We start from the raw sequence: 14,633 nt of genomic DNA on the forward strand, positions 1-14,633 counted from the left end.
GATCAGCCAATCGTCCGGGCGGATTAGGTTGCTCGTGTCGCTGCAGAAGCCTACTAACTATAGGACATAGTCAGCTGGTACTGACAAGCAGCTGTCTTCCGGTACAAAGTGCCTAAGAGTAATATTGAGATATGCGGCATAGCATTTATCTACGGCGCGGGCCCTTCGCTCTTCGGGCTGTATCGTGGTATCGTGCTTCGTTGCTACTTCGCAGCTTTTAAAGCAAAGCAGAGCAACAGGACTGCAGTTGGGCAGATACAGAGATGTAGAATAGATAAGAAGAGGGTTGATACTATCAAGAGGCGTCCCAAGACATAAAATGGCCTTGTAGCTAAGCTGGGATGGGCGACGAAGCACAAAGCTGACAGTTTCTTTATCGCTGTCCTTCTCTTCGTCCTGCTTTTGCTATTTCTTGCCGCGAACCGAGCACCAAGCTATTCGCTGTATTTTCGATGTTAAATGGGTAGTTCGCGAGACGTCCCTGTCCTGCGGTTTACGTATCTTATATAACACCTATGCTACACGAGCCCAGCAAAAACGTAGTATAAAGGTAAAACAGTGCAATAAGGGGTGTGCTAAAATGTATAGCTGTCCCCATCGGTGTAACGACGTTTTGGTGCGTGTGTATGTATCTCGAGAATGGGGTGGGCTTTTTCTGATCCCTAGTCTTTCGTAATACCTGTAAACTATTGTATACATTCACAAATTCGACTTTTGCTGAGATTTTATTCTATGGTGTACATGCACCAAAGTGTAACCCAAGTAGTACACTGCAGAATTATACTGCTGTGAATAGAATATAAGGCAAATTGTCATTGGCAACGTGAATTCTTATGTGGCCTATGCTCGTCGCTTTACTTTAAACGACTTTTTATTGTGTTTACGTACGTATATTCCGATAGGCATAATGTAGCGTGCCATAAAAGCACCGTTAAGTCGAGGTGTTCTGTTCCATGCATTAATTATAATCTTTCCATGGATTTCAAGCGGGAGGCTTACTTGTGCTTTTGCTATACAATTTTTTTGTTCGTTTGCGACGTCCAGGGCTTCTTCAAAATTTGACGGCCGAACCAACTTATTGTCGGTCACCCAATCGTTGAATCGTCGGTGAAGTATGATATTCATGTATCGTATCTCGAACGGGGTACGGAGGCGCAATTTTGGCATAGAGCTAGCTGACTCTCGATATCTGGTGTAAACGACGAAGTTAATATCAGCCCATGTTGTTTATTGGTTACCCAACGCAACTACTATTGAATAGATGAACACAGGTATATTACAAACAAAGTCAAACAAACGAACGAACTCTGGATATCACACTCGAATAATTGACAAAATAGTCAAAATGCCTATGAGTATCCTGATCAATCGTCAACCATCCTGAATCGCTAATAAGATAATTCAATAAGGGATCAAGTGAGCTCGTAAAATATCTCTGTCCGATCATTGTGAAGCACTACCTAATTTGTTTTGTTTTAATATCAGAGCTCGAGTATTAAGGGAACAGGAGAATAGGGAAGTTTATGGTAGAATTGCTAGTGAACCTAAGGTGCGTTTCTAGAAGACGCTTGATAAATCTCGGATATGCGCTTTTTGTGCATCGGGAAGGCCTTGGGTTATTCGACACGTAACAGTTCGAATGCCTGTTCGCGGGTACGGATTTGCATCCTTTTACGTGGGGATTAGCTATTAGTTAGGCCCCAACACAGGGAAATTAGATTTTTAATCAACCTTTTTTTTGTTTCAGATGTCGTCAACAGCATCAAAACTAGGTGCAGCACAAACATAGTTCTATATACGGAAAGGAGTAAAGTTCACTGCAGAGTTAATACTTATTTTACGTATCACTCTCTTGCTGGTTCTTGCTAGGATTGTCGAAAAGAAATCAATCATTCTCACACCAAAATTGAAACAAATCATTTTCATATCTAAAACTAAATATATTTTGCATTTTTTCTAACTAAAACAAATATGCATCGTTCTAATCGCGACATTATGCCATTTTTTTTTTTTACTAATCCCGTAATCTTATCACTCTTCGCACAAGACCTTTTCGGTTTTAGATCGAAAACAGCGACAAGTGATTTTGAAACTAATTTAATACAATGAAGAGAATTCTGTAGCGGCTGACAGAAATAATAATGCAACATCCGGATTAAGAGGCAGAAACATCATAATTTTCCATTCAGTATTCATATTTGTGTGTCTGTCAGAATACAGTAGCTATATTTTGCAAAAATTTACTCAAAAACGTTTTATCTCACATCTGAATAATGGCATTGTAATAATTTCATAACATCTACTATTGCCAAACCTCAAACTTTAACTAACACCACCGCCGACCCTTCGCGACCCGTATTGACTGAAACATGTGATGTTAGAGCCAACTAGCTAGAAAAAAGGGTCAACACTTTTTCGACAAGCTAATATATACATACATTGTCCAAAGTTGACTTACGTCAGTTTGCACGAAATCCTTTACTACTTCAACATATGAGGTACTGCGAGACTACGCGAACAGCAGGCATTTTTTGGTCGTCACAACTGCCGACATAACAATAGCTTCCGCAGTTGAGCGTTATGCATGATTCCTCATGTCCTACCCGTCTGCTGTGGTGTTGCCTACAATAACTCCTTTTCATTGATTGACCCGTTCTCCCGATACCATCAACTAGGCTTCGGGGCTGATCACAGCCGGACGCCAGCAGAAGGACGGCCGGCGATGGAACGTATTCCGACTTCAAAGTATTGTTTGCGGTCATATACGAATTATCGATTGAAACGTAACCGGATGAATGACGAGAAGGACGTAGAAGGTGAAATTGGCCATTCAATGTTTTGTTATGCTTTGCTATCGTTGGCCGACCAGTGACGTGGTTGCTGCCTAGTTTTTGAGGGTTGAATATAGTTATGGTAGCAGTAGGACTGCTTGTGCACCTGTACGTGCGTGGGATTATGATATTATTATTTTATGCTTAATCGCCAGGAGTGTGTGGCTGCCACCCGGTGTAACGTAAGCCTCTTTCTCCGGCTTTTATGTGTCGTGGGTTGCAGAAGTGGGATAGATCAGCCGTTTGAATAACGGGAGGCCACGTACAGATTTCTGTACTAAACCTCAGCACATATTATTCCCCCTGGCGGTATCAATCGCAACTGATCGTGTACACCTCTATTTGCTTCTTTCGCGTTCGGATACATTCCAGTGCTGGCACACTCCCTACTGACCCTTCGTAAAACCTCATACTGTGATATTGTTTTTCTGATCGCCCCCACATTATTGTGGGGTATCTCGTAGCACTGCCAGTGGTTACATGAATATTAGGTAGGTTAGGTTAAGTTGGGCCAGTGTTTGTTTGCTGGTCCAGTACACTAAAAATAGACAGACATTCTTGAAATAATTTTTTGATGCTGTATGTATACGTTTGTCTGCTGCGTGTCTGTTCCGCAGAACGTGTCCTTCTGCAGGCGCACATTGGCCGACAAAGCCGACGGCACATGCAGAGACGATGCCGCTCAGGCCTGCTGCTTCTTCCTTTTTTTACGATCGGCTAGTTGAAGCTGTGCTAGGATTTCGCTGTCGCGCTACTATAGGTCATATGGGCTTAGTAATGCCGTCACTCGCGCCAAGCGTGCCTTACTTCGTCTCGCCCAGTTCACTCGGAGTCGTTTCTGCCTCAGCCGCACCTTTGGCCGACTCACCCTTACCACGCAAGTATTCCATATTATTGGAGTAATTAGGTTGTCACCCCCTATAGATTAGGCACTCTAGTCCTGTATAACTCCCGACATGCTGTTCTTTTAGCAGTTCCTTCGTTGCTTTCATGGTTGTGGTTGTCCTTGTACTTGTCTATATAACAAGCTAACGTATCTTTTGAGGTTTCACGCCTCTGTTACCTCAAGCTTCATTGCTCCAGCTTATAATACACTGGCCATATACTCTCATGATGCTCATGAGAGTCGACAACACAGTATACAACATAGTGGGTAAAGCATAGCGCTAAACGATTTAGATCTGAAGATTTACTCTACTAAATTATATTACCACTACCCTGCACCTCCTAATGAACTATGTTAGCGATGTCCATTTAATCGTTACGGCTCCTGATGCTGGAATTTACTGGTTCCCCCAAGCCCCGGTCTATGTATTGATATACTGACTCCACGGTTGATTGTATTCAAAAAAAAAGACGTCTTGATTTCGATCGCAAGAAAAGGACGTCATATCTATGAGGCATGTTGTGACTAGCAAACGCTCCTTAATTCATATAAATTGCTTAGCCATGTTCTATTTGGTATCTTCCCCTGACTTCTCCATGTGCGTATATCTGTGTACGTGCAACTTGTGGGTTTTGGCCAGGTTCTACTCTAGTTCAACAGCTGTATAATTGCATGAAATCTGTATAATTCATTTGAAATTTTTCACTGTATATATTGCATAGACAGTTCCCAGATGGGCGTCGCGCCATACACATCCTGCTAGTGCATTCCCGTGTACCCCATCATTACTCGTTCCGTCATCAACGCCAGTTAACTAGCTGCCCAATATAACTGTCTTTGCTATCCGCCATCCACGTATCAGCCTTTACTCTCAACGGTAATCACGGTTAGTTGCTTTCCTCTTCTGGCCGCTAGCCTAGCGGGCTTTTTCTGAGAGGTCTCACAACGACGACAGCGCAGAGCCACACCGACTTTTTTGTAATACCGTTTTGTCAATTCATTTTGTTAAAGGGTTTCTCCTTTCACAGGAGCGACAATTGTCGCCGAAGGACGTCCTTGTAATCAGCAGTCTTCGGTACCAGCCTACACGTTTTTCACTCTTTCTCGCTCTTTCTAATTCAGGACCGGACGGCACTCAGGCGAGGGGGAATTAGCACTGAGTGTGTTTAGCCATCTCAATCTGGGCATAAAATTCCGGAATCAGTCTCCCCTGAGTTCCTATCCCCAGAAGCTCTTTCGATCTCTCTGGTGGTCACTACGTGCCACGTATATACCATTTCGCCCTAGTGAGTGTATTTAAGTCGAAAGTCAAAAAAAGGCCAGCAGTTGTCGTATGGCCACTTGTCTGGCTGAATACTATTATTAGCTTGTTCCGGAAATAATGTTGGCGGCATGAAATTTTTATAACAGAGTCATGAAGCTGTGTCGAAGCTGACGTTTATCCCAACGACCTTGGAATCGGCGACTGTACGCGTATCCGTGTGTAGCCCAGTGCCGCTGCAAGCACACATTTCCGAGGATTTGCACAGGGAGTTTCTCCTGCGGAGGTTTCTAACAAGAGCGCAAGATGTAAAGTCTTCAGAACGGAGTGCAGCGACACACAGAGGCAGCCAGGTAAGGCAGGCTGAAAGTCATGTCCGTCCTTCCATCTTCTGCTCCAAGTGGGCGGCTCGTGTTGCTTCGCGCATGCTTCCTGTCATGCGCACTCTAGACGCAGTTCGCATACAATGTACATGCATATACAAATGTATTCCCTGTTTATTTTATTCTTATCGAGTGTATTCTCGTACGCCACCAGTCTGGGCGCAGCTTGCCGTACCATCAGACGGCTTACATATGTAATTGAGATATACGACTGATGTAAGTTGAGTTGCCAAGAAGGAAGGCGTTTGTTGTGCTAGTGTTCTTGTACTCTCCTCTCTCTCTCTCTCTCTCTCTCTCTCTCTCTCTCTCTCTCTCTCCCTCTATAGATATATATATCTCGTTTTTCTCGCAGTGATGTGGTATAATACGCGCGGTTCGTGCGAACTGAACGCCACCAGATATGCCACCAAGTTAGATGCTCATACGAAGCAGTGCTCGTCCAAGCCGGTTGCAGCGAAGGCTCTACTCCATTTCAACAGCGGTAATGACGCTACTGGCGAATTGTGACTTGGACGACACGTGTAACCAGGGGCTTTCCAATATGCCTCTAGCCCACCTGTCTAAATAGATAGATATACATTTTGGTCAGGTTGCGCAACAAACACAAAATACATACAATTGGGTTTCCTCTTCGCTCTGGATGGCTTGAATGGAACAGGGAAAGATAGACTCCATCATGTTGAAATTTGTTATGTATGGCGACGACAGCGGGGAAACGGGATACAAAGCTTCACCCATAGCAAAGTAAGGGCACCAAAGCCTTGGACGGTGCCATTATCTTGGTAAAAATAATATGTTGCTAACATGTTAAAATGGTTGTGCATATGTTGTCAGTTGGTAATTACTTACGTTTTCTATTTCGCATTAGTTGACGTGACAACCGTGACAAAAACAGCATTGCGGTAATTGACGAAGTATTCCATATACGTAAGCGGAAGCTTGCTTTTTTGGACTTGTGAAATTACCCCATTCGGCGGCTCGATAATGATAACGGTTATTAAAACAGTGTTCGTTCAGTTTATAAAAGTGCAATAAAACGAAAGGTTTATTAGACTGAAAAATCGTACGGACAAAAGTTAACACAAAGAGTATTTGTATAAAATTGTTCTCCTTTATGTATTTTCTGGCGTCCTTTTTTGTATTTCTCGATCTCCTCCTCTATCTATATAATATACTACCATGAGAGTAATAACCTTTTCACAAAAAACGCGGCCTGCTTGATTTCATATGGATCGCGTAAAATGTACGTTTTCTTGACGATCTTTTGTAAATGTTATTATTTTTAGGTGACAAGTCTTTCTTGTGCGTAGAATCCAGTGGGCCAGTTTAAAGAGATGGATGAGTAGACCAGTTATCCGTTAGAATCGGTCCCCTGGGTCTGCATAGGTTCTGTCAGGCATATTTGATTAATCACCCAATTTCTACATTAAAAGTGAATGAAATATAGGAACTTGTGATTCTCTTATACAACGTGTACTTCAATCGGTTACGATCAGTTATTCATCATAATTCACGAGAATGGGCCTAGTAATATCATACAGTGACTCTGACTTCATTCCCTACACCGTCTTTGACTTCAATCAGACTAATCATACACTTCATTGAATCTGAATGGATTATTCAGGGTTCTCTGAAAGCTTGGCTTTTTCCATATTGATCACAGTGGATCGTTGCAAGCTTTCCGAATTGTTCTTTTTACAAACGAAAACGAACAATGCCAAATCTAACCAGAAATGCTGCAACACTTAACTGTACGTTACAATTTAGCCCTAGATTGATGGTTAGTAGCAAGAAGCTTTGCTTTACGAAAAACATGTTCCGTGAAGCCTTATGAACAGCCCATCTCCGAGTGACTTCGAGGTTTCATCGACTTCGCTCCTTTAGTGATCGGAAAACCTACTCACACCCGCCTCATCGGCGGCCATCTTCGTTCGTAAAACAATCACTATCATGGGTTGTTACCCGCACTAAAAAGTGTGTTTCACAGCGTAAAGGAGCAATTCGTGCTATGCCTGCGTAAAGATGTACTTTACTGGAATACCCATCAGCTCAGCCTTTCTTCTAATACTCGAACCTCTTTCCTGCTATGATCCATAATGCCGAGCGTTATAATATATGATCTATTATTGTTAATGTTCTTATTATATAGAAGACAAGTCTTCTTTTCGTGAGAGCCAATGTTTGTTCTCCCCGATGACAAAACTGAATTATTGTACGGTTTGCGACAAAGTTTGTCGAATGTGCTGTTGGATTTAGAAGGGCCGAATGCTGGTCAGTCATATTGGGTTAAAGGAAGATTAAACAGACATCTAATGAAATTTCTGAGAACGCTGCTTTTAATTGTAGTATTATCGTAGTACGAACATGAATAATAATAACAGTAGATTTAAGTTTGCATATTTTATAATGAAGACGTTTAAAAAATGGTTTTCGATATATTTCTTGGACTGTCGTTCTCTGATGTTTTGTTAAACTTATGTTCTAAATCTAGCATCGTTCTTAACACACCATTTGACAATCAAACCACTCCTTTGCTGTAGCGTAATATATTTCTATAATTACCATGGCCGGATTTCCGCCTGACTCGTTCGATTTTCACCGCTCGTTGTCGGCTTTGAAAACTTGACTTGAAAGGGCGGCTTGCGCAGACGACTCTGTTTAATGCTTAGTGTATATGCTTAATAGTGAAATAAAATTTGTATTCGATGCAGAGAAGGAAATGAGGTAGAGCAGATGAGGACAGTACGATGGCACGATTGTGCGATCCGGACACTGCGAAGACCCTCGGAAGGCAAGGGTTCCGCAGACCGCGGCCTCCATCCTACTACTCCTTATAACCAATCATTCCTTACAGGCGACCCCCCTTTGCAGGCCATCCCAACCCATGGCTGTCGTCGATTAGGTGTTGTCGGTGGTGCTGTTCACTTACTTCCTGTCAGTTTGGCGTGTTTGTGCGAGACGCGCCTTTAACGGGATGCGCCTTTATCGCAGGCGCGCTGTTACGCAGGGACAAACGCAGGAGCAAACGGATGGGTCATCGTGGAACGGGTATAGAGAGTGCGATTTGATGTGACTTGGTCTAAGGCAATCCCACGAAGACCTCAAAAGCTCGCTGGGCCCTTTCTGTCCCGCAATGGCCGACGCCATGAAAGTCTCCTCGAATAAGCTGACCGAACAAGAGACATCGGGGTTTGTTTCTCGCATATAGTGTACGACTCCAATGTGGGGTTTCTTCAACACTGGTCCTGCAGAAGGGCACCATCGTGGTACACCATGGCATGAAATGCACGACACCGAGAGTCGACATAGTTTGACCAGGCTGAATTCATCACTCAATGTGTCCCTAGTATCCCTAGTCCACATCGCATTTGCCCCCAGTAGTACGGTACACTGCACAGTGGAGATGACGAGAGGGAAACCGAGCGGGTATTTTTCCCCCAGTGGAACGATACACATGTAAAAATAGGTAGGCAGAATAGACCCCAGATCGTGCTAAGTGCTCGCTGTCCCTATATGTATACTCGCGGATGAGCACCGTAACGTAAGCTATCACAAGGCAGTGCCAGCCCTGCTTGCGTGGTGTTCTCGGCTTCGTTTCTGTTGCAACCACGAAACTGCTGCACAATCAAAACTTTACTCTGTATGCCATTCGCAAGTTACACCAGCTAACTGACACATCGGAAGCCAGCTGACTGAAAAAGAAGACAGGTCGCAGGCGACCGGCGAACAGCGATAGTGGCTGGCTGACGCCAACTCTGCTCAGCCAATAAGTTCAATCCGATGTATACTCTTACTATTCGTTAGTACGCGTTATGTAGATCACAAAGTCCTGCACATTCTATCTCTTGATCTTTGAGACTCTCGTTCTATTTCGCTGGATATTACTCATTTTCTTTCGGAAAGTCAGTGATACCAACATGGCGTCGCTCTTGGCTACATTCCTAAGAGACGCCTGCCCTCATTCCTAACCATTTCGAGATCTCCCCCTCAAATGTCACCATTGTCACGAACTTTCTCCATCGCGTGGTCTGGAGGCTGCCGAAGGGGACATTTAGTATTGTTGCGGTCTGTTTCAGTTTGCTGGTGATCTGTCGTGTAGCCAGTTACTTCGACTGATGTCCCCACCGGCGCTATCGCTATTCAACCATTAGTACAAATTTATTCATTATACACACATAGGCAGAGTCAGTCAGGGGTGGGCAAGGCAGCCGATCCTGATTAATTCTCGCTTTTCCTCTTTTTCTGGAACAAGGCGCTTCGACGAGCCCACGAGTCGTTGCATAGTATAGAAGCACAACGCCCACGGTTGTGCCGGCTCAGGATCTGCGGAGTATTTTCTTTGGAAAGCCCTGAACGCACCTAGGAAGGGCAGCAGGGGTGTCTGGGTGAACAGGGCGCCGCCGGCGGAAAGAGAATAATCGAGAGAACACCGCTAAATTAGAAAAAGCCACGAGGAAACGCGATGAACGAACAAACGCTAAGGGGACAGTAAGCTAGCGGACGAATGCGACACTACGAAAAATTAAATTAACATTTGGAACGTTTGGCTTTTTGGATCAGAAGACAGGGACATGCCTGCGGACATTGCTGCCTGAGCATGCATTTACAATCGAGCTGCTCTATGCACCACTGCCAAGATTACAGAAAGCCTTTAGGGCTTAGCGAGGATCTTGTGCAGGTGGCGTGTATTCGTATGCATAACATAGTTCTAACATAAGCGGTGTGAAAGGGGTTTTTAGCAGATAAAGCGTACGAGTAATAGTTTCAATCAGACTATGCTAGTCGTACGAGGAGGAGAATTGTGCTGATGTCTCTGCTGCTCGGTCGCATTTAAATAGTTTCAGTACTTGAAGTCTTTTTCTACCCGGGCAATATTTCTTCTTCCTGGGAAGTTAAACGTATTGTTAGGGGTGTTGAAGTATTGGATCACCCAGCATTGTGGGATTAGTACATATCAAAGCCAACAAGCGTAGATACATGATCGATCATATTTGTTTTTTTTTTTTTATTGCTAACTTCATAGTAATTTGTCGTAGTAAATTCAATTCTGTGAGGATCTTAAGGTCGAATATAGCGGTCCAAAGCCGAAAATTTCTACCTGCTTAAGTATCTTCAACTTTCAAGTGAATGAAATTCTGCTCGTGGCAGATATTGAACTATCGGCAAATGCTTGGTCTGCGTCAAGTAATCACTATGGTAAACAATCACTTATTCATTAAGTCGCTTGGTCGACCTTTAAAATCTATTGTTTCTGTTCACTAGTATTTCATATATATTGGTCAATGCAAATAGTTATTACTATATTGCTTATCTATGTATAGTCGCTTGCTTCAGCAGTGGGTAAACGAAACGAACCGCTAAATGTTTGAAAAATTTTTTCTTGACAACTATTCTCTAGTAAGGGGTCCATGTATATAACTTATCCATGTATACGCATTAATATAGGTACACATGGTTTCCATACATACTGCTAAGAGAAGTACATAACTTCGCGTCCCTTGGCCGGTTCCGTATTTCTACTATTGCTCCGGTTTATTTCAGCGAAAAAACATATTAGCTCTCTTCTCACATGTTAGGTTTGCCGCCGCCAAAGCATTGGACTCCACTAGCGATCCCAATTTCACTCATTAAATTCTCGTTAGGTCGACTCGCCTGTTTCTAGCCTGGTCCTGAATTAGGCACTATTCAACACAAAATATCATCTAATTACGAAATTGCATAAAGGAAACGGGGAGCACAGGCAAACGCTGTTCGTAAAAGGAATGAGACGCCGGGGGCAGTCAGCTAATGCGGCAGGTCAGCTCTACGATAGGGTCAAAGGGCCGTCCTACGAGTCGGCGAGTCAGGTTGCTCCGCATCAGGCGAAGTAACAAGACGTAACGTGTTGCCCGATCGTTGCTCGTTTACTCGAGCAAGCATGTGAGAGGAGCAGGTTGTCCAGGTGGTGCGCGCATATCACTTTTCAGGTCGCAAAAACCTCTATGAAGCTACAGGCCGGCCACAGCGTAGAAAAGATGTATACTGCGAATTGAATTGTATACCACAGACGTACAACTAAAAAACGAGGTTATATTCGTTATACCGAGTCGGCAATAAAATTCCAAAAAAACATTGGAGAAATTGCTACACACAATCCTAAGGAAAAGGCTGGAATCTACAATAACAGACAAGTGATCCATAAAAACTTAGTAGGGCAACGAGGATAACACCCGCGTTTGTACTGGCTTCTTTCTGAATACAATCGGCGCCCTGCAAGCGGGACAAGCGTTACTTACGAAAATAACTGGAAATAATATAATCGACAGATTCTTCCGAACTTCGTTAGCACAAAAATGATGCTTAACCCTAACTGTAAAGCGGGATGCAGACTGCTTATGATGATCCCTCTGATGAAATCAACGTTGACAATGTACACAGTGTGGTTCTCGGAAGCGGAAATGAAGTTTAATTGCTCGGTCATGATAAACACGTGAGACAACTTCCGAAGTTTTTACGGAACAAAAGCGCTTCATTGGTTTAGAACTTACTCTGGGTTTCTATAAAGGCCGTCCATGTTTTGTTGTACCTGGGATTTTCAATTATTTGGTGAATGGTCCATTTTCAGAACAATTCAGAACAACAACAACAGGACTGAATAAGTTTCAGTTCCACCTTCTTCTCCGAACCTAGATCACCTGAACGCATCATTCGATTCTAGTTTTTCATTGACTGAATTTTCAATGATTATTATTATTATCACAATTATCATCGTCATGGTCGTCATTACAACAAAATTCTACTCACGCCTTTCCTCGTGCTCATTTGATTGTTTGAAACTTATAGGTTTTACTATTTCCCGCTGACGGAACATATCTCCTGCCATCGGGTATTTTTGTTTTTGTTTCGTCCCGGCCAAAGGTCACTGGCGCTGAAGTTAGCTAATAAACGAATATCCTACTGCAGAGCAGACTCCTTCTCACTACAAGCAGCCCCAGTTACCGAATTGTACACAGTAAAACAGTAGATAGCTAGAATGTCTTCGGTGAAGCTTGATTCAAGGAATGTTTTTTTCGTGTCTGAGTAAACTCGATTACCCCCTTTGGAAGAGAAGCGAATGCAATCTCATTAAATTTCGTTATTATTAATCGTGGGTGAGATGGATGCGATTTGATTCGTTGGCGGAACACAAAGATGACAAGGCCTTTGAGCTGACCTTCGTCGTCACTCCAGCCTGGTTCATTCGCCTTCCACAGTACAGGATGCGAGCTGAAATCTATGTTTTGTACGTACGCACTGCACCGCATCATTTCTGTGCTCCTATTTCGTCATCCTCTGATCCACACAGAAAAGCGGCCCGTAGAAAAAGGCAAGTTCTCAATGCAAAGATGATTACATGTGAAACACGCCTATGATTGCATTGAAGTGGAGTCGGGCAGAAGTGCAAACGTTATCGCGTAATAACTTTTATAGTTTACTTAACAAAAGAGACAAAAATTCACTGAACTGAGTATAGCGATGGTGGAAACAAATCATCGAAAGAACCAGATAGAAACGAAACGAAGGAAATAAAACGGGTTCGAAAGTAATAAGTAACTACAAGTATATGTTTTTTGACTGATTTCTTCATTCAGACAGTTCATTTTGGAAGATTTTAAGTAAAGATCTGTGAATAAGGTATATAGCAGTAGGTAATCATACTGCAACTTTACTAAAGCATAAAAGGCTAAGCAGGCAGCTCACATCTGTGAAATTTCTAAACAGAGCAAACTTCCTAGTCCGCTCGGAATGCCATGATAGGGATTTCTAGCTTTTCGGGATATTAAACTAATCATGTCATACTTGACCGAGATCGGCACTGATAGCAAAAATAGCACGCAAAGCTTCGTTCTATAGGATCTGCAACCATAGAACCTGTAGAAGAATCAGGCCCTGAAGTCGAAATTATAACGTCGTAAAGTGTGATAGAGAGAAATTCAAGACTTTTAGGCAGGAAAAACATTGGTATGTGATATAGTATTGGCAAATATTTAACGGTCAAAGGAATCAAAAGCCTTTGCAATATCGAGAAATATACCGACCTACGCACCGCCATCTAGTATAAACGATCTGATATAGTCAAAGATGGACGCAAAGTTGTCTCTATCAAGTATCTTGAACGAAACGGGTACAGATTAGATGAAATAAACATTTATCTGACTCAAGCAGTGGTTACAAAAAAATTGGCTTGTCGAAAAAGGCTGAACTCGAAGGATGCCATCACGATTGGACCGAGGGGGTGTAAATCAATTTGAAGACGTTACTTTGGTCGACGTGGGCTTCAAGAGACAGGATTCAAATCGAGAACGAAGAGTGCAAGCGAAAATTACCGTGTAAAGCGCTGCACTCCCAGACGTACTGTTTTTAACGGTTCGTCGACGGTTAGATAGGACGGATATAAGAACTCTTCTGTTCTGGTGAGTTCATAGTTCTAAACGAGAACCAAGAGGAACTAAGCTCAAAATGGCACTCAGCATGCCTGTCAAGCAATTGTTGAAAATATGCCCGTTTTGACACCAATTGGCTTAGTACTAAAGAAATGTTTTTATCTGTTTGGTTATTCTCATCAATCGGGCGGTGTTTATTTAACCGAGGCATGGCTGTCGAAGTAGGCATTTTGATTTTAAGAAATAAAATGCAATTCATTACGGTAGAAAAAGGCACGGGCAGGGCTGCAGTCCATTAACGCAACAGTTTTGTACTTGGTAAGAGCTTGTACGTTCAATATTTTCTTGCCCAAGGTAACTTACTATACTCAAATAAGAGGAACAGTGCTAACATATTTGTCTTACGAATTAAGAACATCGCGAGACACCTATTGAACTGTTGCATTTTATATTCTCAGTTGGCGGCTTCAATTTAAATAGTAAGTCCATAAAGACATTACGATAGCAAAAATTCTCTAACCAACCGAAACTTACCCTTTCACATACGTTCACAGAAAAATTACACAACTTGCGCCTAAAACCTACCCTGATCGTGTTTGAGCTCGAAGATATGATTCTCTCGCTAAAGTGAGTATTTATTACATCTAGCTAGTTAGCGTATTACAGTGCTATCGCTGTATATATGTTCCTTAACATGGAATTTGAGGTATCAGTACTTTCTAATACGTCCCCAATTCATAGATAACGTTAGAATACATGTCATAACTTATCACATTCAATAAAAATTTCGGACAGATTTGCATTTATATGCACCCATGATGATGCAGTAGTAACGTGCTTGTCTGCGGAACTTAGAAACCTCATGCGCGG

General features: G+C 42.7%; 1 protein-coding gene across 1 annotated transcript in view; it reads left to right on the plus strand.

Moving 5' to 3' along the window:
- Nucleotides 1-14,633, plus strand: part of LOC111249498 (uncharacterized) — a 33,172-nt gene that overhangs the window by 1,463 nt on the left and 17,076 nt on the right. The window contains exons 2-5 of the transcript XR_015327424.1: nucleotides 1,748-1,772; nucleotides 2,676-2,816; nucleotides 3,449-3,708; nucleotides 5,128-5,331. The gene's annotated coding sequence lies outside the window, so the exon portion shown is untranslated. The remainder of the gene's footprint in view (nucleotides 1-1,747; nucleotides 1,773-2,675; nucleotides 2,817-3,448; nucleotides 3,709-5,127; nucleotides 5,332-14,633) is intronic.

This window comes from Varroa destructor, unplaced genomic scaffold, assembly GCF_002443255.2.
Source record: "Varroa destructor unplaced genomic scaffold, Vdes_3.0 BEIS01000004.1, whole genome shotgun sequence".
NCBI lineage: Eukaryota > Metazoa > Arthropoda > Arachnida > Mesostigmata > Varroidae > Varroa > Varroa destructor.